Source organism: Haliaeetus albicilla, chromosome 19 (genome assembly GCF_947461875.1).
Source record: "Haliaeetus albicilla chromosome 19, bHalAlb1.1, whole genome shotgun sequence".
NCBI lineage: Eukaryota > Metazoa > Chordata > Aves > Accipitriformes > Accipitridae > Haliaeetus > Haliaeetus albicilla.
In genome coordinates, this window is record NC_091501.1 from 18,956,284 (window position 1) to 18,978,061 (window position 21,778).

The 21,778-nt window shown below is 41.3% G+C and overlaps 1 protein-coding gene across 2 annotated transcripts in view; it reads left to right on the forward strand.

Annotated features, from left to right (window-relative positions):
* The window catches only part of ST8SIA1 (ST8 alpha-N-acetyl-neuraminide alpha-2,8-sialyltransferase 1), a 123,923-nt gene that overhangs the window by 74,676 nt on the left and 27,469 nt on the right, over nucleotides 1–21,778 (forward strand). The gene's annotated exons all lie outside the window — the stretch shown is intronic.

The window sequence follows — 21,778 nt, forward strand, 5'->3', positions numbered from 1 at the left end:
CCTCTGGGTCCTTACTCTCTTTGTATTATTTGTTTGATATTGACTTACGGGTACAAAAGTGGTTAGGATGGAACTGATTGGCAGGTTGCGATCATACAAGCCTCACTTTCTTAGGAAACTGGGACAAATTTTTGTTGTTTATTAGAGTTGGTTGAAATTTTCCAAATGTCAGTAGCTGATGAGAGAGGGGAAGCGGGGGTGGGGGTGGGGGGTGGGGTGGGAAGTCAGCACCATCTCTCTGATTTTGCCTTCCTGAATTTTAATTGCTATGTTATTTGTTTATCACCCAGAATGAGGTAGGCTGTTCTCAGGCAGAACAAGGTCTGGTAGTAACCTGCCATGTTCACTGAAAAACACAAAGAAAAGGCATAAACCAAGAGGATGAACAGGAAATGATTAGGCATAAAGAAATGTATAATGTGGCTACTGGGAGGTGAAGGATTGTGAAAGGAAGCAAAGCAGGGAAATAAAATGAATAATAGAAAGCCAGGTGTTTTAGAAAGAAGAAAGGCACAGGCTTGGAAATGGATGTTTGATGGTATTTACATGTAATATTTCCCCTCTCTATCAGGAATTGAAGGGTTCTCTAGTTTTGTATGTGGAAAAGATGACAGTCTTTGACAGAGTAGAATAGAGAGGGCGAGCAAGAGGGAAATGGAGTAGTAATCAGCTTCAAGAGCTGATTCCAGGAAGAGAGTGTCTAAATAGGAGAAGGCACAGAAGTGCTTTTGGGATGAGATCAAAGCAAACCAAGCAGAATTGGCAGAGGTTGGCTCCAGGTGCCAGGCAAGAAGAGGGAGCTGCTCAGGGCAGTGGACCTGAAGATGGGGAATCTGAAAATCCTGTGGGACGTAGATCGCTGATGAGGTTGATTTAAGAAGTGGGATGAAATGGCCAGAACATCCCATCACGGAAAGAAGATCAGTTTGGCCATGGCATTTTGGATAAAATGCAGAGGAGCAGTATGAAACATGAAGTTTACAAAGGATTTTATGCTTGTCAAGCAGAGGATTATTAAACTCATGGATATTTATTTTTCACCCTCCCCTCCATCAAGGCCTAGTGTGGAAAGCTCACTGTATTTAATAATTTTGAACAGAAGAGCAAAAGGAAAAAGAGGTTTAGTGGTGCTACAGGGGGACGATGGAGCTACACTAGAGAGACTGTGGAGTTATCCAGCAAGGAGGAAGGGAAGGAGTGAGCAGATGGTTGAAGAAGCAGATGGAGAGAGTAAGGCGCTACTTGGTGAGAGGGGGATATCACAAGGAGGAGTGGAGGGGGAGGGAAATGGGAAAAAAGAAAGGGAGGAAGGAATAGACGGGCAACAGGAAATGGGATTGTGTTCAGTTCTTGAAGTGAGTGGATGATAACGGCAATGCAGGACCTTTGATGAGAAAGTAATGTGGGCTGTGTATGCATGTGTATTGATTAGGAGGAGATATACAACCATATAACTGCGAATGACACAGAGAACAAATTAATAGCACTGAAAATTGGCAGAAACGTCCTCTGAGGCTTAGAGCTCTTGAGAGATCTGACACTTTGCTTCCTCTGCCTGACCAGGAAGAGATTTTTTTATTTTTTTTAAATAATATTTTACTGATGTTTCCTGTACGCTGCCCAAACTCGTTATTTTACCTCCTGCATCAGAGTTGGAAAAAAAGGTTAAATCTTGGAAGCTGAAATAGGAAGAAAAGACTGCTACTCTGTCAACAAATAATCAATTTCTATGGAAAGAAGCTTTTTAAGGAATTAAGACTGCTTATAAGTCCAGACTTTTGTGAAATTCAAGGACATTCAGACTGGTGATGGATACATATCTGTTTCTAAGCTATATGTTAACTAGCTTCACATAATGGTATTATTCATTATCATTCTTCCCCTCTCCTTTTGTCCTTTAAATAGGTTGATATTGATGAGGCTTGACATCTCAATTATCTCTCAAGAATGTTGTGGCAGATTTAGTGAATTGGTCCTGCAACACCATTTATGGCTTCTAAAAGGTTTATCCTTACCAGATAATTTATGGTGAGGCACGTTGGATATAGAATGGTTTGGGTTGGAAGGGACCTTAAAGATCATCTAGTTCCAACCCCCCTGCCATGGGCAGGAACACCTTCTGCTAAATCAGGTTGCCCAAAGCCCCAGCCAACACGGCCTTCAACACTTCCAGGGATGGGGCAAAGTTTTCATACCAGGGAAGTAGAGGCAATTTTCTGTGTTGTTCTAAAACCAGAATTATTGCCTTTAGAAAACTAAATTGTTGGCAGTAACTGTTGCAGAGTGATATCTGAGCTGCCACTGTTTCCCTCTAGACTTAGAGCCTTAGGATGGGACAGTCAAGACTTTAATCTGGGAGTACATTGACTTTAAAGGTACCTTGTAAACATTGCCTTTTGCAAAAGTTAGAGATCAAGTTCCTACTCTCTTTTCAGCAGGAAATGTGACTGTGCAGGTAGTACAGTTTTCACTTGTAAAATATTGTGCTCAGCTCTCATTTGGGTTTGAAAAATGATGAGGAATTTCCTACCCTAACTTTGCTTCATAGAATACAGGAGTACTGACAATAGATGTATTATGACAGAAATTTCCCTGGCTGACTAAGAGGACTCTTGATGACTGCCCCAGTTTCTTTTTTTGTGTAAAACATTTCATGGGTATCTCCCTTCAATTAGTAGTGGAACTCAGAGTCCTTCAAGCCTGTGTACAACTCCTTTTTCCACTTTGTATTCGGAACTTACCTCTCTGGTAAACCCTGGTTTGAGGTTGCAGTTGGGATTGAAATGTTGCATAAAGCTACTTCTTGGGCCACCATGAGTTCTCCCACCCTCTACCCCCCCAGTACTGTTGAAGGACTGCAAAAAGGTTGGTATCTTTGATGTTTCCAGTTCATGGCCCTACCACCCTAGTCAGCTTGGCCTTGTCTGTAGGGAACCACTTTGTAGGCAGAAGATTTTTCTATATTTGTCCTGGTTTTTATTTTCTTTCCATGAGTAGCTGCTATAAGTCCCTGCTAGGAAAGAGGCAGTGCAGTAGCGAGACCTGTGATGTGCCTATGGCCATTCTCAGACTCTGGGAAAAATCAGCCAGGTTATGTCATTTACAGTGATTGCTTCTGTATTCTGAACACTTGTCTACAGCTGTGGAGAGGGACTAGTCAGTGGATTGCATGTGAACGTAAAAATGCTTAAATAGGTAGTGATGATTTTTGACTAATGGCATAAGATTTTTGTCTAAGAATGGCAAAGAGTTACTATTTGGGATATGGATATTATGTATTTCTGAAGTCACTGGCTCTGGACTGTTAAAGAGAGGCAAATTCTAGCAATTTCTTACCGTCTTCAACAACTCTTGCAACTGTCATACAGTAATACTCTTACCTTTTGTCTGAACTTTTAATTAAATCTGCAAACAAATGCTGTTTTACAGCAATCTTCCTTTCTAGTTGCCAGGTCTGCTTACTCTAACCCATGCACACATACATCATCATTAATGCGGATATAATGATCTAAATAGGTGGTTTCCCAGCATTCACTAAGTTACAGATTGACTGATGTTTGTTGGCGAGTATTTTATCCACGAGCCGTGTGAGTGTTTTTGACCCGTGTAGAAATACTCGCATTAGAAAATGGCACGATGACTACGGTGGCATTCTTTATTTGCCATAATTCGGCATTGGTATAACTGACAGAAGCCCCTGAGGTATGTAACGCACGCCTCCCAACGCTGTCTTTGAGACGCAATCCAATAACTGGCTGAATTGTGTGAAGCTTTTCCCCCTTCTCCTTTCAAGGGGCCGTATTTTCTCAGCACTGGTGGTGCTGGAAGGAAGACACGTTGCACCTGGGGGAGAGCAGGCAGCCGTGCAGCTGCTCTGGGGGCTGCTGCTGCTCTCGGCTTGAGGAGCAGATGGCGAAGGGGGACTCGGGGTTGCTGCGCTTGCAACCCCCGCCGTATGAGGAGTAATTAGATCTGCTCCTTTCCCTGGAGAAAGCCCTCTGAAGGGAGAGCTCAGAGTCTGCTGCTGCCCGAGTCCTCCATGCTGGAAAGCACGTCAGTCCGTGGCAGGGGCAGAGCGTGGACTGATGCTGCTGGTCTGGCAGGAGAGGAGAGCCCTCCCGCTGCCGGTGCCCTTCCCCACCTCGGGCTCTCCTCTGCGGCCGCTTCGGTGCCGCGCGGGTCCCTGGGAGCGGGAGCTTTGTGCGCGCAGAGGCTGCGGAGCCGGGCTCCGAGGCTGAGCTCTGCCGCCCCGCTTTGATACCCTCTCCCCTCATCCTCTGAATGCGCTTGGATGAGGGCCGGGTCGTTCCTGCATGTGTTGAGGGCTTTGGAGGTCACCGTTATTAGGTTCAGTGTGAAAACGTCTGTGAAATACCTGCTCTGCCAGAGACAGGGTGAGGGTGTAGGTGATCGTGTTTCTGCTGCTACAGCATTTCTACTAGAGCATGCCTTGTTGCTTTGAATACAGAAATAAGTGAAGGATTAGTTGATGTGGTATCAATCTTCGTTCTTTGAAATGTGGGTATTTTTATTTAAGTCTTTACAGTGGAGTCTCTCAACAGTTGTATAATGTTACCAATGGAAATAGTCTGACTGAAATTTGGATAACCAGATTCGGGATCAGCCGTTACACTTTGCAGCTCAGTATGAACTTCCATCACCAAATGTGAACAGGCTTTTTTCAGTAAATTAATTCACTTTTTTGATCTCTGCGATGTTTGACAAGTTTTTGCTGCATCCAGTTTTCTGCACTAAAGCAAGATGAAGGAATGAGACTAAAGGCTAACAAATGCAATGATTCTGCCTCTGAGCTTTGAAATGTCAGTTAAATATCGCTGTTGTTTATTAGGTTCCCACGAAATTTGAGTGGGATTAAATTTGCTTTCCAGCTCTCCCTGAATCTTAGAGCCAACTAACAATCTTTCCTGGATTTGGTCCTGAAGACATATTTGAATCCAATTGACTTAAGCCGTTAAGAATAAAAAGATGGAACTAAGGCAATTATTTAATTTGATAGAAGCTTCCTTCATCTTTGAGTAAACAAATGTACATTATTAAGCCTGTTGCTGACACTCATGAAAATGGTACATGAGAATTCTGCTTGGCTACGTCTCCATGTAAAAACTACGTGTTCCGTTCCTAGGTAGTTACATTTTAGTTTGGTAATTGCAAAAGATCAGAAAAAGAAAGAAAAACCTCCGCCCATAAAATAAATTAGTGAAGAAAACCCCCTCTTGCTCATCTTGTCCTTTCTTTAGGAGTTAGGTGATGAGAAGATCTTTCCTTACGAAGTCATTTAATCACCAGATTTTAAATATTTCACATAGAGGTTCTTCTTTCATTCCTGGTATCTGACTATATCTCAGGTTATTTCATTGAGAAGTGAGTGTCACTCCAAAGTGACAAGAATCATTGTTTTCATTCACATTGCAAAACGGCCTTTTATGTTCTTCTGCAAGAATCTGGGCACATCTGTGCCAACAACAAGGGGATAAAATTTCTGGTAAGCACATCTTTAGAGGCAAGACTATAATAAACCCTTCTGTGTATGGAGGTTGCTTGGAGCCCCATTTGTTGGTAATCAATCTTTCCTCTAAAACAAAGTTCCTTTAACAGCTTTAAATTTATTAACAACTGAAGCCTTAATTTCTCTCTGCGAGGAACACCTATTTTTATCCTCATTTGAACAGAAAAGAAAGTGAAAGTGCAGCGATGAAGAGGACTTGCCAGTGTTACCACCAGGCCAAAGGCAGAGCCAGGAAAAAAAATCCAGAATGTCGGATCAGCTTTTGTGATTTATTAGCTGAACAGAAATACGTGGAGTTGTAACAAAGTCATGCTGCGATTAGGACAGTTTGGTGCTATTATAGCCATGCGTTGACCCCATTTAAATCAATGTCTTTTACTCTCTTATCTGCCCCCTCTCTCCATAATTTCCCGTGTGGACAGGTTTATAATCTATTTTAAAGTAAGCTTAGCATTTTTTAGAAGTATTCTATATCCTTTTCTATTTTGTATTTTCCTCTGCTTTTTGCAGATGAGATTTAGATGATTTTTCCTTTGAAAAGTTGCAGTTTGGCTGCAAAGTCATACTTTTAAGTGATCTAGAAATTCTAACCTATGTAGGGAGACTTACGTGGAACAGTCTTTTGCAGTCAAATCAAATATTCCCAAATAATTTACTTCATTTGACTTAAACCCCATATGTACAGCTCCAATTTTAAAGTCAGCTTTTGAAATCATAGCAGTAGATCAGTCACACTGAAAAGCATCTATCTTCCCACTATGGATGTAGAGCCAATATCAACTAAAGTGGCACTGCAGCAGTAGTGTTAGAATTCAAAGGTATAATGAAAATTTAAACTAAACAGAACGCTACCCAGAAAGAGCAAATGTAGAGTCCTCCACATGGGGAGGAATATGTGAAAAATTGGGGGAGTTATTGGCTAGGTGCCATTTCTGCTGAAAAGAAGCATGTGGTGTTAGGTCAGGGACTGAGCACGAATAGGCAATGTCCTACTATTTAGATAACAGCAGCTGCTGTGTTGGGTTATCTAAACAAGTGTAATGCATGAAGAGATATATTTAAGCTCAACTATGGCCTCAGCTGAGGTACTGTACTCGGTTTTGGCACCATGAGTTCAAAAAAGTCCCAGATCCCAAACATGGAGTGTCAACTGCAAAGTGTAGGAAGGAGCAGGAAGGAAAAGGTCTCCTAAGACCCAAGGAAAGGACTGTTGGATCTACAGATGTCTTAAAATGTACTGGTGGCTTCGAAGAGAAATGTCAGTTGCTGTTGATGAGAAATAATGGGCTGAAATTTTGGGCTAGGAAAATGAGAACTGAGAGGAAAAGTTGTTTAATCTGGTAGGAGAGAAGAAGGGAGAAGGAAAGACTGAGGAGAGCTGTAACAGTTTCCTGGGGGTACGGTCAGCTAAGGTGGTGGAGGTGAGGACGATACCTCATCAGCAACAGCAATTGCTAGCTATTAGGAAGAACTTCCCGGAGAACTTCTACAAAAGTTATGGTAATTTAAAGGGCTAATTGATAAGGGGATGAAATAGGAAATTATAAATTAAATGTCATGAAATCATAGTTTGATGCTTTGTCTTTAAACAAACAAAAAAAGTTTTATTAGTAATTATTATCATAAAGCAGAGATAGAAGATACTAGGATTAAAATAATCCATTTGGATTTCTGACTGAAGTGTCCTCAAATTTCAATTCTAATGTGTGTTTATTGTAGAATTGGAGAGGAATAGGATGCATTATCTTACAAGCGCATTTGTATATCTCCTACCTTAAACTGGGATTTTGATGATAATCATAGTTATCTCTATTGTGAATGGCATTTTAATTGCAAATCTTTGCCTTACCAAAATCACCAGTGCGTGCCCATATGTGCTGATATTCATTAACACATTGTCTCACACATTTTCAGTTTCTTGGCAAGCTATTGCAGGAAGACTGATGCTTTTCGGGTTCCTTTTTTTTCTTTTCTTTTCTTTTTTTTTTTTCTGTCTCTCCCCTTTCTTCTCCCCCCGCCCCCTTTAACTTCCTGGTGTCTTCTGAAGACCACTGTATTGGAGAGTCTGCCAGCAGTACCAAACAGAAAGGCAACCAGCTGTCTGATTTTCCATTATTAGGTTTGTGAAATGGGAAAGCTATATATGTCCTTGAGCAAATAATGCTTTTAATTAAGGTGATTTTTTTCATCCTTCTGTTGCTGCAGTGGGACTTGATATGAGAGCTTCTAAATCCTACTGCCAGTATGTGAAATAGCGTACCCAAGAACTTCATGTTTAAGTATGTGAGTACTGTCTTCAAAGTCAGTGGAATAGCTTATGTATGTTTTGCTGGATCAAGCAATTTAGTGTCCTGTAGGAGTGACCCAATTTTTTCCAGGGTGACATCCCCAAAGATTTTTAAGTGCCTAATCCACGTTTAGGTAACTAATCTTTCTTTGCAGTCTTTGGCCTTAACCCAGATTTTGCTACTACTATCCCATCTCTTGGATTTTTTCAGATATTGATTGGAAAGCAAATATATCTTTCTTTTTTTAAAATAAAGATACAAGGCATCCTGCAAATAATGAGAACACAGAAGACTATGGCTTCTCTGCAGTGTGTCAGATTGTGACATTCCAACTTTTTCTTTTGTTCCTGTCTCTAAAAAATAACTTTCACTGTTAGCAGCATCTGCAGCCATGTGATTCCATAAACTTCAAAGAAAGCCTCCAAATTCAGGAGACGGTCACGGGAGTGTAAGAATTACATTACGGGCTTAGCCACAGGCCAAAAGCTTTAGGTTAAGCGTAGGCGTCAAAGAGGCAGAGAGGTTAATTTGCATCTATTTTCTCCTTAAACTGTGGAGGGGATTGCTGGGAATGAGATAATCTAGCTGGGAAGACTGGTAGGTTTTATTCCTTTGCTGATCTCTGCTGATTTGTGCAGACTTGTGAGATCCCAGCCCTGCTGATCTCGGGCAGAGGCTGATGGGCTGTGTGGTGGGTTATTCAGCAGTCTTCAGTCTGGGCAGCAAGATAGGTTGGGAAACCAGTTGCTAGTTTAGTCAGCAAGAGCTTGTGCATTAGAAGTCTCCTCCCTGTTTTTATTTTTTCACTCTCAGCTGGGGAGGACAAGATCTGGCCAATCATTTTCAGACAGAATTTGTTAAAATGAATGCAAAAGTATTTGAAATGTTCTTCTGCTAATGTTTTTGTTTTCATAGGCAATATTTCCATTCATACGATGTCTGGAAAGATTTGCTTGCTTGTTACAAAAAGCAATGTTTTCCTCAATAAAAATTTTACGACATTATTTCAATGTGAATTTCAGTGAGAAAACTAAACCAACAGGACTTAGAATAGACGCTGAAGGAAAGGGCGAATGGAGAGAGAAATGCCAATGTGCAGTCCTTTAGGTGAACAGATTCTCTCCTGGTGTAAATCACTATAACTCCCACTGCAGTACTTTACACCCACCAAAAACCTGACTTGGACTTTATTCTCATCAGGGATGGTTGGCTCTTGCACTCATGTAGCCTTTGGCTGGACTTGCTTTCCAAGGCAAAAAATCTCAGAGTGTGTGGATGAGACAATCTCTTCTTCCCAGTCTGCTCTAGAGTCTGGGCAGCCTTCTCTGCCCACCCTCAGTGCTGGAAATATAGCCTGTCCTTTGAGAAGGGCATGGAGGCAAGTCGATTTGTTGGAAAGCATCAATACTAAGAGGCTGCTAGTAGAGGCAAGGCAGAATCTGATGCTTCATAGCTAAGCCATTTGGTGTAGTTTTTAACGGGAGAGTTTTCAGCTCTAGGTACCAGTGCTAGTTCTGCTCTAGCCAGCTGGCACCCTAGATGCTAGCCAGTGTGGAAATCGGAACATCTTTTTGACCCCAAATTGGTCATTTCTCTTACCTGGCTTAGTACCAGCATGTGTAGGTATCTCAGCACCATCATCTTACTGATGTCTGCTGGGTAGACTTAGCAAGTGGCCAAAGTGCACTTCACTAGTTGTGAAGATAATCTCACTAATTACTCCTAAACAGTCACACCTAAGAAAATCCTGTTACATGGCTGGGAAATATAAAGATTTGTTGACATGTGTTGTTTTTCAAACTATTATGCTCCCTCTTAAAGCTGGATGTGCAGTTTAAAAATCTAGGAGTGTGAGGTTGTGACTCATGAGATGTTTTTTATAACCAAAAACTGAGCTGATTAAAAGGACAATCAGCTTGAGTCAGAACAACACCTGCAAGGCAATACTCTGATGTCATTGAGGAAACTAGCATTTGAGAGACTATAATATTCTGAAAGAAAGAGGAGGACATAGGCTAGAGCAAGTCTCTGGTGCATGATAGGGAAGGAGTCGATACAGCAGAGATAAACGTTTAGCCTTACCAAAGGGTTCAGAACAGAAGTGAGAATGGAGAACAAACAGGTTAAGGGATTTTTAGGTAAACCGGAAGTTAGGGGGATCTGGAGAATTTTTTTTTCAGGAGTTTCTAAGTAAATAGCCAGAGCAGTATCAGAACCACTAAGGAAGGAGCTTTGGGACTATTTTTCACATGTTCTCAGTGAATGGTAAAAAAGGAAGAGTAGTATCTGTATTAAGAGTGGGGAAAAAATGAAGGACAGAAGGAATTAGTTATTCTGACTTAGTTTAATACATGGAAAGAGAGTAGAAATTGTTAAACACTGAAGGAAGTATCTAGATGTTCAGAAGGCCTTTCACAGGAAGTTAAATGACCTCATCACTGAGGAAAAAGTATAATCAAGAATTAAAACCTATTTTCAAAGCCAAAGTGTGCAAGGTATGAAAGTCAGTTTTTCAAGTCTGTCTCAGAAAGTTGTGAGCTTCTTCTAATACTGATTGATTTATGTTCCATAAGGAGTCTTGAAAATTGTAAATAGTTTAATTCTGACAACTCTGGAATGTGTTTTTAAACTTAGAGGCGGGGGGGCAGGGAGAAGAAAATGTCAAGCAGCTCTACCCACAGACTCATTACTGTTCATTAAGAGGTCTCTGGAAAAATATTCTGATTTTATTGCAGACATGTCTCTGTTTCACTTGTATGCAGGCTGACAGAATGAACAATTAGGTAACTGTGTATATGCAAAATGGGTAGAATATTTATGGAAGCCAGCATTTCAAAATGACATAGCAGGGATAAAAAGACACATGGGTTCTTTTTACCTGAATGGCCCTGTCTTTTTATTTCTCTTATGAGTTAATTAAATTTGTGAAGAAACATGAACTCAAAACTGAAGGACTCAGTTAATATATGACCCAGTCATGGTCTATTCCTGGAAAAATCTTTGGATGCCTTCCAGAAGGAGTAATATGGACAACAAGGGGATACAGCAGGTAGTTTATTCATCATGCCTAGAAAGAGTTTTGCTTCCTTTGTTGGTCCAGGAGCATGTCTAGTATCTTCTGAAAAGCAACAGGTGTTTTCTTGTAGCTATATTAGTTTAGGGATACAAAAGATAAGGTCTGTAGGGAGAGAGAATATTCGATAAAAATACAGCCAAGCATTTAAGCACACAGAAGCCCTTCCACAAAACATAAACAAGAAAAAGTACCAGATTAAACACCAACGGTTCTGAGAACTATTTCTCTTTTTTATGATGAATCAGCTGATTGAAGACACTGACTCTCCCTGTCGATCTTGCCTTGTTTATCTGCCAAGGAGGTAAAGGCATAGGTCTTATTTCAGTTCTCTGCTCCATCCATACCCTGGCAGTGTAGCACTCGTAATCCTGTCAAGTGTTGACCTCAGATCCACAGAAGTCAATGAAGCCATGCCTACGTTGCAGTGGAAGAGCTGCTTCCAAAGCAGATGGAAGCTAGGGTATCGCCTCTGTTCTTCTGGCAGCCGGGGGCCTTTCCTTCCTGTGTTTTTAGTAATGCAAGCCTGATTTGGTCTAGAGGACATGTTTTGGTGACACCTGAAGTTGGACTCGCAGATTCATAGCATAGAAGAAAGACAAGCCTGGTTTTGAAGGTGGTCCTGGAGTAGCCAACAAGAGACAGTGAGTCGTGGTTGCAGAGAGTTCCTTTAAGGGTTTCCCTGGGCCTTGGGGCGGGGCGGGGGGGGGGGATTATGTGGTGCAGAGGGACTCAAAGTGTAACGTGTGGCTTACAGTGGCATCAGTTCCTCTGCATCTTCCACCAGAGAGCTTAGCAGCAGAAAGTCCTCTGCAGGAGGGTAAGAGGACCTCAGACGGCGGATGGTAGTGACCGGGGAGGTGGTCCATTGATGAAAGAAGTCTTAGTATCTGTGGAGGTCCTGGTGTGGTTTTGATTGTCCAAATGTAAATGGAGAAAACACAGAGCAGAGGTGTCTGCATTTTGGGATGTGATGTGAGAGGCTGTCATGATTATTTGTAAACATGGAAGACTGTTTTATCAATTTATGTTTCGTTTTCTGACTAAGCTAGAAATACCTTACAAGGAGAACATGTCTGTTGCTTCTCTGCTTCGGCTCAGAGTGAATGGGAGTCGCATTTATTTTGGACTAGTAGGACAGATAGGGCTAGAGGAGAGCAAGAAGGTGATTAGGACCAAAGGCTGCAGTCTAAGTTGGGAAATGCTCTGAATGTGTGGCATCAGCCATCTGACTGGGCAGGGATTCCCCCTGTGTGCTCCATCTGCCTTCTTGTCTTTCCCCCATGCGGTGGTGAGCTGAGCTGGGGAATGTACCCATGTGCTTGAACTAAACCACAAAGACTTTGCCTGATTTCCATCAGCACATAGGACATACCAAGGGATAGTGTGGCAATCTGAGCTCTACCTCCTATTAGTTTTGTCACCCCTATGAGACTGCAAGTTTCCAGTGCATTTACTTGCATAAATTGGGGATCCCTGCCCCACAGTGCTAGATGTTGTCTGAACAAAAGACAAAAAGATGGAGCAGGACAGCTCCGAAAAAGTTGTGGTAGAAGTAAAGGACAAAGAATAATGATACAGAGACACAGATGAGTTCAACAAAGCCATACGGTTTGGCATGACTAGCAGCAGCCTCTGTGTTGCCTGAGTGCTCTTTTTTTCATAAAGCCACTTGGCCAGTGCATAGGCTGGATACAGTTTCTTACCTTTCACTGTGCTGCTCTTATGAACAAAACTGGCTTCTCTTTGGACATAAGGCAAGAAATAAGAGTCACCTCTTTAAATTTGATGCTATTTCTAAAGCAAAAAACTTACATTTACATGAACGGAAGCCTTATCTTGAGTGCTTCAGAGCAACTTCCACCAAAGTCCATAGTTACTGTGGTTTCTTGCAATCTGGCTGGTCTGTACACAGCATTCCCTTTTTCTTGTTTGAGATTGCACTTAAATAGCAAAGACCCAGTTACACTAAGAGCTCCAAAGAAAAGTCTGTGACATCATAGGAAAAAATTAGGGCTTGAATACCTGGGGAATAATCATAAAATAAGCTCAGGCTTGCATGAGTTTGAATTTGATCAATTAGAATAGAAAGCTAGATCAGAGTGTGTAGACAGCTTGTAATGTTGAACTGTATTATTAACAGCTAATAAAAGATGGAGCCGTAAAGTGCGAGTATAAAAGAACTCCAGTAGAGTAATTTTAACACTCTCCCTTGCGTATGTGAATATACAATTGTAAGATTTGGCATTGCTGATTTTGGCATGCTGTTTATGCATTTGAATAACTTGTGTACTTCTCACTAAAGCAGGCAGGCTGCTAAAATCAGACCTTTAAGGTTCTGACTCTTTGAGTCAAATTGCACACTAAAATTAAGCATTCATTTCACATGAGTTTTGAAACAATACACAAGAGGTTTCTCAAGTGTCTTAGAATAAGAAATTTTAGCCACTTGATGAGCTTTTTGTTCATGAAATCGTATCATTCTTTTTGACTTCATCTGTGCCAGCCCTTCTAATTGGCTTATCTATAGGGGTGTGGATTCTTTGTGCTTTAGAAGGAAAAGCAAACGCATTTTTCAGACTAGAATGTTCCATTATGACTTTCCTACCTTTTTTGCTTTATTTTGTCTAGATGGATAGCAAACAATATGCAAAATACATGTATTCTTGAATTTCTAATTATTTTATTGCATTACATGTTGGGAAGGTGTTGATTCATGTATGATAATTATTACGTCTGCCGTTGTTGGCAGGGTTACTTAGAAATAAGACAAAGCCTGGGTTTAAGCCCAGAACAATGTTTCAAATCAATAGCAGTGGTGAATGGACTGTTCTCAGAAATACTCTTGGCTCAATTTTTCAGTGCCATGCTTGTTTCATACAGTAGGTTGGCATTAGTGAGTAATGCCGATATGAAGCACAGTGTAGAATAGAGAGCCGAGTCCATCACTGGTTCTATGGCAAAAGTTCATCCTGAGACTTAAAAGATTGTGGCTCATTTATAACTTAAATCATAATTGCCTTCCTGATTCTGGTTAAACTCTATCAGCTTCAGTCTTTGCTATCTTGCACTATCTAGTAATGAAGTACTGTAGTACAGTAATGTAGACTTACACCAGATGGTTGTATTTACTATCCAGCTAAGAGAGACGCTAATCTAATATTACCTTTTCCAGCCCCACTTCAGGCAGAGACTTGACTAAATCCTGTGGGTAGATTCTTACATACCCAAGTCTAAGCATGCAATTTGTAAAATTCTGCTTACTCTCTGGAGAGACTGAATGGATGCAGATTTTCATAGCTAAGGTTACTTGTCCAAGTCTTTGCAATGCTGCAAATATACAATCAAAACAGCCACCATCTTGGCAGGATTGAGTTGAAATCTTTTTTACAGCTAAGTTTGATCAAGATTCACAGAATCACAGAATGGTTGAGGTTGCAAGGGACCCCTGGAGGTCATCTGCTCCAACTCTCTGCTCAAGCAGGGCCACCTAGAGGTGGTGGCCCAGAGCCGTGTTCAGTTAGGTTTTGATTATCTCCAGGAATGGAGACACCACCACCTCTCCAGGCCACCTGTTCCAGTGTTTGACCACCCTGACAGAAAAAAAAGCTTTTCCCTGTGTTTAGACAGAATTTCCTTGTTTCACACACCAGGTGCCTGTGTCACTTGAGGTGTCTGATTTGATAGGTCTGCTTAGATGTGTGTAGCTGAGAATGCTATCAGTATTTGCTAGAGCTTGAGCTGAAGCTCTGTGATATAACCACATCCTCTATATAATGAGATTTTAATCTTTTTTTTCCTCTCCCTCTATTCCTGTCTAGTAGCTCTTTCTTTGTACTTGCTCTTCCATTTTGCATGCCAACACGTATTAAGGTGGCATTCTCCTTGTCACTGATGCCTTAAGTCATGTACTCTTTTAGAGATTTTTTTAAAAAATTGAAATCTAGTCTAACGCATGTAGAAGTACTCATACGATGTTAAAGACTGAGCTGAGCTAGCCAGCCCGCGGAGCAGTGAGTTGAGTGGCACTTCTCTGCTGTGTCCTAACTGGAGGTAAATTGAAACCAACTAGAAAGAAAAACTGCCAAAATGAGTGAAAGACAAAATATGATAAGCAGGATAAAAGGATGAAACGTGACTTACCTTTATTAAAAGAAAAAATAAGTCAGTTCAGTAACTGGAAGATCTACTTACACTATACAAGGTAAAAGGGGGTGTTTCTTAGATTCATTAGACTAATTAAACTGCTCTGTGGTTGCTCTTGATATGATGAAGAGTTCCTTTTCAGATATTTCTGACCAATCTACGTCCTACCTTCCTTTATGTTTATGCCAGAGTAATCTTTGGGGGAAACAACACTCTGAGAAGTAGCCAGATTTGTATCCTGATGGTAGACTGCTTGAGCAGTAGTTAGGGCAAGAAAACAGTAAGAGTTAAGCCTCATTTTTTAAGAATGCAAATGAGTTATAAAACAAAAGAAGAAAGCCCGTAACCAAACCCACCATTCTTTAATAGCAGTTGCAGTGTTCAATTTTGTGAGACTTGGGCCTTAAAACAGAAGACACAAATTTAGTCAGATATACATCAGAGGTTGCCAACTAAAATACAGTGAAGACCTTGCATCGGTGCCAGGTTTGTTGTAGGCTCCCGTTATTTGTGGAAGATAGAAAGGAGGAATAGCCAGGGGGATAGCCTTGTAAATCTGAATCAGGTTGGGGGGTAAGGCAGAGTAATACTGGGCTTGTTTACTGATCAGAAAATGATCACGCTGCAGGTACAGATCCAGGCCTTTTCATGGATGTAAAGCACAGCTGTGTGAGCCAGGAAAGCTCGTTACTATCTAAATGATTCATTACAGGAGATGGGCAGCTCATCATCTGCTTACGCTCTTCCCATCAGCCCTAAAAGGGTCAGGTAAGTTCAGTTTACTCTGGGGTGACCCGGCTGGGGCTTTAGCAGGGATGTGCCAAATGGATGGATGTCCCAGGAGTCCTGGTCGTGCTCTGTCCTCAGGTTACGCTCCACGCTCTGTCCAGCTGTACGGCACTTGGTGGTGCTGATTTTCACTGTGCTCTGGTCCAGGCCAGTAGAAGTTAATGTCAATAGGCTTGGATCACCGGGTGCAAGCTGCTTGGAGGTAGAACAAAAATCAGAACGAGCGTTCGTATTGGCATGAAGGTGTCTGAATACCGTTAGCAAGTAAAATGGGAGGCAGTTCAGAACTGCAGTTCCTTCACAGGTTGTCTGTTGGCTGGAGTTCACTGCCTTGTCCCAGTCAGTCTCCCAGTGAATGACGACTTAAGCTGTTCTCATCCTTCTGCGTCAGGCAGGAAGGAGCCTTCGGAAAAGCTGCAGAGTGTGGGTGGTACTAAAGCATGTTTGACAGCCAGCTGCAAGGCTTACAGTTGGCCTTTAGGAAGGGTTTCTGACTGTTGATTGTGAACTGCAATGGAGAGCAGGAACCAAAAGGCTTGTTTGTGGGGTGTTACATAAAAGATTTGATCTCCATCCCACTTCAGAAGGGTTTTTTTTGTAAATGGAATAAGTTTAAGTCAAGCTGCTGTTTGCAGACCGTTGCAGAGTTGAAGCATTTAGCAAGGCAGATGAAATCTCATTGTCTCTCATGTTCAGATAGGTTAACAGAAACATGAGGTAGCCGTCACAGACCAACGCTGAGTCAGAGTGAAGTCCAGAGCAGTGTATTCCTGTCTCTGCCCAGTCTTCAATCTTAGGTCTTTGTTGAGGTACCTGGTGTGAAGAGCAGACTAATTCTTGGCTGCTCATGCAGTCTCTTTCATGAGTATAAAATCTGCATAAAGAGATTAATGGGACCTGCCAGAGAACCTATTTCTGACTACAGAGTTGCTAATTGCTGTTCACACACTGTCAGAATATTGCAGGGTTTGGTTCTCCTCTCTGAAGCTTCTTCCTCAGATAAAGAGGTGTTCATCAAATGGCAAACTTGCTGTCCAAGAAATTTTCCTCTGGCATGGACTGGCAGGACCCTGAGCATCCCACTTTCCTACAGAGCAGATGATATCCATCAGTTTGCAGATGTGTCCTTTCCTATTAGTTTTCTACAATCACTGAGCAGCCACAGCACAGAAAGGCCTTCAACATCCTCTTTTTTTGTGTTGTTTTGTTAGTATTCCTGGATGTTGCTGGGTCAGCTCAGTCCTGGAGTACTATCTACCCTTCCTCTCATTTTGCCCTTTGCAACCTTGCCTGAAAACGTGTCTCTGTGAAGTGAAGCCTTAAATAACCACCATTAGCAATGGTCCTGGAAACCTCAGGGAAAAAAAAAAATTGGTAGTGGTACTGAATGTTATTTACTTACTTGAAATGAAGTCGGTGTGAGATATTAATGCTTTTTTTTTTTTTTTTCCTCCTTTGTGTGCTTACTAGTTACAAAGGATAGTTCTGCCCTATAGAGTGAACTGTCTTTTAAGGGACGGGTTCCATCTTCACATGGAGAAAGGCATGCATGCATGACAGTCTTCAAATTGTGTTTTGTTGTCTTCAAGTGGCTCTACTAAGGATCTGCTGGCTATGTCAAGACAACAGAGGTATGGCAGCTGAAGCCCTGACCCAGAGTTTTCGCTATGAATTTTTCTTGTTTTGCACTATCCAGAAAGGCTTCTCATTCCCTGAAAGACACTTATTGTTCATAGTGGCAGGGACATTGTAGTGGTTAGGGCAGGAACTGGGAAGCAAGATTTCTGTTGTGTACTAGCTTTCTGATGTCAGGAAAGACCATTTTTGCTTCAGATCACTTGTTTGAAAAATTGGCTATAATGATACTTATTGGCAAAGAAAGGGTTGATTTTTAGAGTAGATGTTTGCGGAGTTCCTTGTGACTTTGGTTAGAACTCAAATAACATGCCCTGCTTAAAACTGGTGTGAGACTGCTTTTGCCTTTGAGCAGGGTGAAGTTCTTAAGTGGGTTGAGCTGGCATATTAGGTAATCTCGTTCCCATTTTCTATTTTATGCTTTATTCTACTCTTTAATCTGGTTTTGTATGTAAAGCAGCATTGTCTAACTGGGGGTGTGTGAGGGCTGAATCTAGCCTTTGGAAAGCTTCTGTCCAGTCTGTCTCCCTTTCTGTGGAGGAGATGGGGAATCGCTGGTCAAGCACCAAACACGGACTGACTAGCCAAGTGACTCCTCCAGAGCCTCCTCACAGCCTGACAAAGTGAAAGCTGCTGCAGCTGCTGAAACCAAGGAGGTCTGGGGGGGACTGGCAGCTACTACATGGTACAGACGAGGTGGAGGAAAAGAGTGGTGTGCGGGTGGTTGGCAGGTACAAAGACCTGAACCCTAGATATGCTTCTCATCCTTTTTGCGTTATGTTTTCCCCTTTCCTCACTAAACATGTAATGTCGGCTCTGTGTGGTTGGAAGCAAAACTGTGCCAATGCCATAGGAGAGTGGGCAATGATAATGTATTTGACTGGCGTAGGGGCCACATGTGCCCCTGACAAGCAAGTCATGTGTTCCCTCTGTATTGCATACTGACTAGTCATGATCGTCCTTCAGCGGCCGCCTGGCAAAGACTCCTCTGTGAATTGCTCAGAAGGTTCTTTGCAACTTCCTTTTACACAGTTTGCCAGAAGTTTTGAGTCGTGCAAAGTGACTGAGCGGTTGCGTGCATAGACTGTAATCTTGAAGTGCAAACTGTTCAGGCAGCTCTGACAGCAGCAGCCTGAAGAAAGAGGACATCCTAGTACGTGATGAACTGACTGCTTTCAGGATGGTGGCTCACTAATAGAGCCAGGCATATGTTGTCACTGTTTTTCTGTGCATATCCTTCAACTTGCTGAGAAAATTTGCTCAGACCTAGATTTTTTCCTTCCCTTTTTACATTTGTTCACAACAGATAAGCAAGTTTCTTCTTAAAATGTTTGCTGGATCTGTAAATTGGCCCTGAATTCTATGAGATTATTATAGGTAGGAAAAAAAGGGGGGGTTAAATAAAAGATTTTAAGACCAAAATGCTTTATAAGGTAGGAACCCTTTGGCTATCTCCCATCTTGCAGCAGCTTTGGACTTTACGCCGAGTGAGAACAACTTCAGTATGGATGTTGAATGCTCACAACAAACTGCTCACAATTGTACAACACAAGTCATTTCAACAAATAAATAATTTTCAATGACTTTTTTGTGTGTGCATGGACCACTTGGTGGACTGTTTAGTAGCCCTCTCAAAAACCATGGTGTTGGTTTATTGGCTCTGACATATTCACTTAGCTCTGAGGCACTGTGAGTTGAAGCAGATATTATCTATGAGTCTCTTCTTTGTATTTAAATTATATTAAGCAGTCTGCTTCATGCTGTATAAGTCTCAAGTCAAAGATCTGGCTGGATTAGCAATGCAGGCACAGCTGGATTTGCAGATAATGGGTAACATCCTCAGCTGGTGTATTATATCCGTATAATTCTAGTGAAGCCAACAGAGCTACACTAATTCTTACCATCTGAACAGCTATAGTTCCTGCAATTGCTCTTTCTCTCAGCTGCCAAAGCTTATGTTTGGGCCTTTGTGCTTCTCCAGCAGAACTTAATGATATCCCTTGTGTTTGAATAGGGCAGAGTGCCCTATAAACAATAGGTTTTCTTGTGAATGACTGTTAATGCTGGGAGGTGCTTTTGCCTTTCCTTGAAATTGAGGTGTATGCAGCACTTCTGGAGGACCAGATGTAGGTTACTTGTGGAGGTACTTGTGGTTTTTACTATACTTTTCATTTGTAGTGAAGGTAGCACTGAACTAAGGCTCGTTATTTAAATTAGCAGTTCATAAGACCATTTCATACTGTATCCCTTAATTAATCAGAGACAGATTTCCCATTTCCTTTACCATTTTAGTTATTTACACTTATGTATCTGCTCTCCAGATGTCCACAGTGAAACACAAATACAAAGTATTACAGAAATCTGTAACAAACAAGCCTATAGTTCTTAAAGACACAGGCCAATAATTTCTGAATATTTTTCAAATGGTGGTTTTCCCTAGCCCTTGGGAAAGTTTTCAGTACAGAAAACAACCCACCAGCGTTATTTGTGGGTTTGGCTAAATGTATTAAAAAGAGTAGGATTGGAGTAACGTGAACAACGGAAGCACTGGTTTGGGTGAAATTTAATGACCTTGCATTTTCATGTGACAAAATACAGAACTTGCTATTGTAAGTGCAGTTGTTCACTTTGGACAGCTGTAAAGCTTTGGATCCAACTGCACTGCAAATCGTCTCACCTAACTGTGGGTATCGCAAAGTGCAGGGTTTCTTCTAGGCTTCTGCGGTTAATGGGAAGAGAGAGAGGAACGCCTTGTGAAGATGAACTGCCCTCAGAAGGTGCTTAATTGCTCTGAGCTGGCAATAGGGGTGGTTAAAATGACCTGCTTAGATTGCAGTGTGTCTTAGCCCTCCTCCAAAGCCAATCCTCTCCAGTCTTTCATAGGGAGGAGAAGCTGCCTTACCTGGTGAACAATGTTTGCAGCTGCTGGGTTGCACTTTAAAAATAATCTCTGATAACTAGCAGCAATTTTTGATTTAGAAAGTTGTTCTGTATAACAATTTTTAAGTTGTTACTGTTGTGCAGTAGACTTGACGTGGCTTTTGTTATCTCTTTGCTACCACTACACAAACCAAAAATTGTTTGCTAATGAGTGTTACTGCAAAGAGATCGAAACAGGCTGCACGTACCATTTGAGGAAACAGTAAAATACACCCAACTCTCCCTCTCTTATATATGTATATATATAAAATATCAAGATTTACTTCTGACAGTCTAATCTTAGAGCTGTGCAAATAGCTAGTTATTTTGTTAGCTGGAAGGTCCAAAGAAAGTAAAAATAATTATTTGGAGTTGTAGGAAATGTTTTTGAGGTATCAGACTGGAGTATTTAGTTTAGTTTTGAAGCACTAGAAGTATTGTATTTGAGAAAAATGAAATCTGAAATAAAATTTAAATCAACACCTGACTTCTGTTTAGAATATATTGAAATGTCTTGATACTTTTCCCCTCCAGCTCTTACTGTGAGGTGATTTGCATCTAAGCGTTTCGGGTAGAGGGCTCTATCAAAAACGTTGCCTAATTCCTGTCAGTTAAGGTCAGCAAGCAGAAAAACTCTGAATCAAACTCTTAGGAGCCTTTTATTCTCACAGTAGCATTTTATCTCCCAAATCAGTTACTCTGGATTTGCAGTTACGTAATTTAAAAGCAGAATTTGGGTTTGTTTTGTAGGAAACCTAAAGTTATGAAGAACCAGAAGCTACTGATTATTAGCTGAAATGGTAATTTCCCAGTTTTTATTCAATGATGAACAACAGAATGACTAAGGGAACCCTTCTAGCCATGACTAATATTAATAGAAGTCTCAGTGTTTCCGAAAGGCTGTCACTCTCAGTTTCTATATATTTTTTGGTGCCTATACCTTTAAATTAATGTGATTTCTTTAGAAAGTGTGATTGGATATATTTATTGTGTATAACAGGGAAGGCTGTCTAATATTTTTAAACATGACATTTTGATGACTACCCATAAAATAGCAGTCTGCTTTTGGCCACCAGAATGCTAACATTCATTTTTCTAGGAACGAGCCAGCCCGTAATACACGTGGCAGCAGCAGTGTATTATTAGTAAAAAAGACTATGTCATCCCATTTTCCATTTACTCCAATGCATGTACAGAGTCCCATAAAAGCTTTAAGTCACAGTGTACATTCTACTAATAGGTTAATGCTATGACTAAGGAGATAGACTCTAGTAAAGTAGTCTTCATTTTTAGGCATGACTTTGCAGTCTTCCAGAAAGAGGAGTGCCTCCTATTTTGGGCTGATATTTTTAAGTGTTGTACATGCAGCAGTTACAATATTGGACCAATAAAACTGAGAAG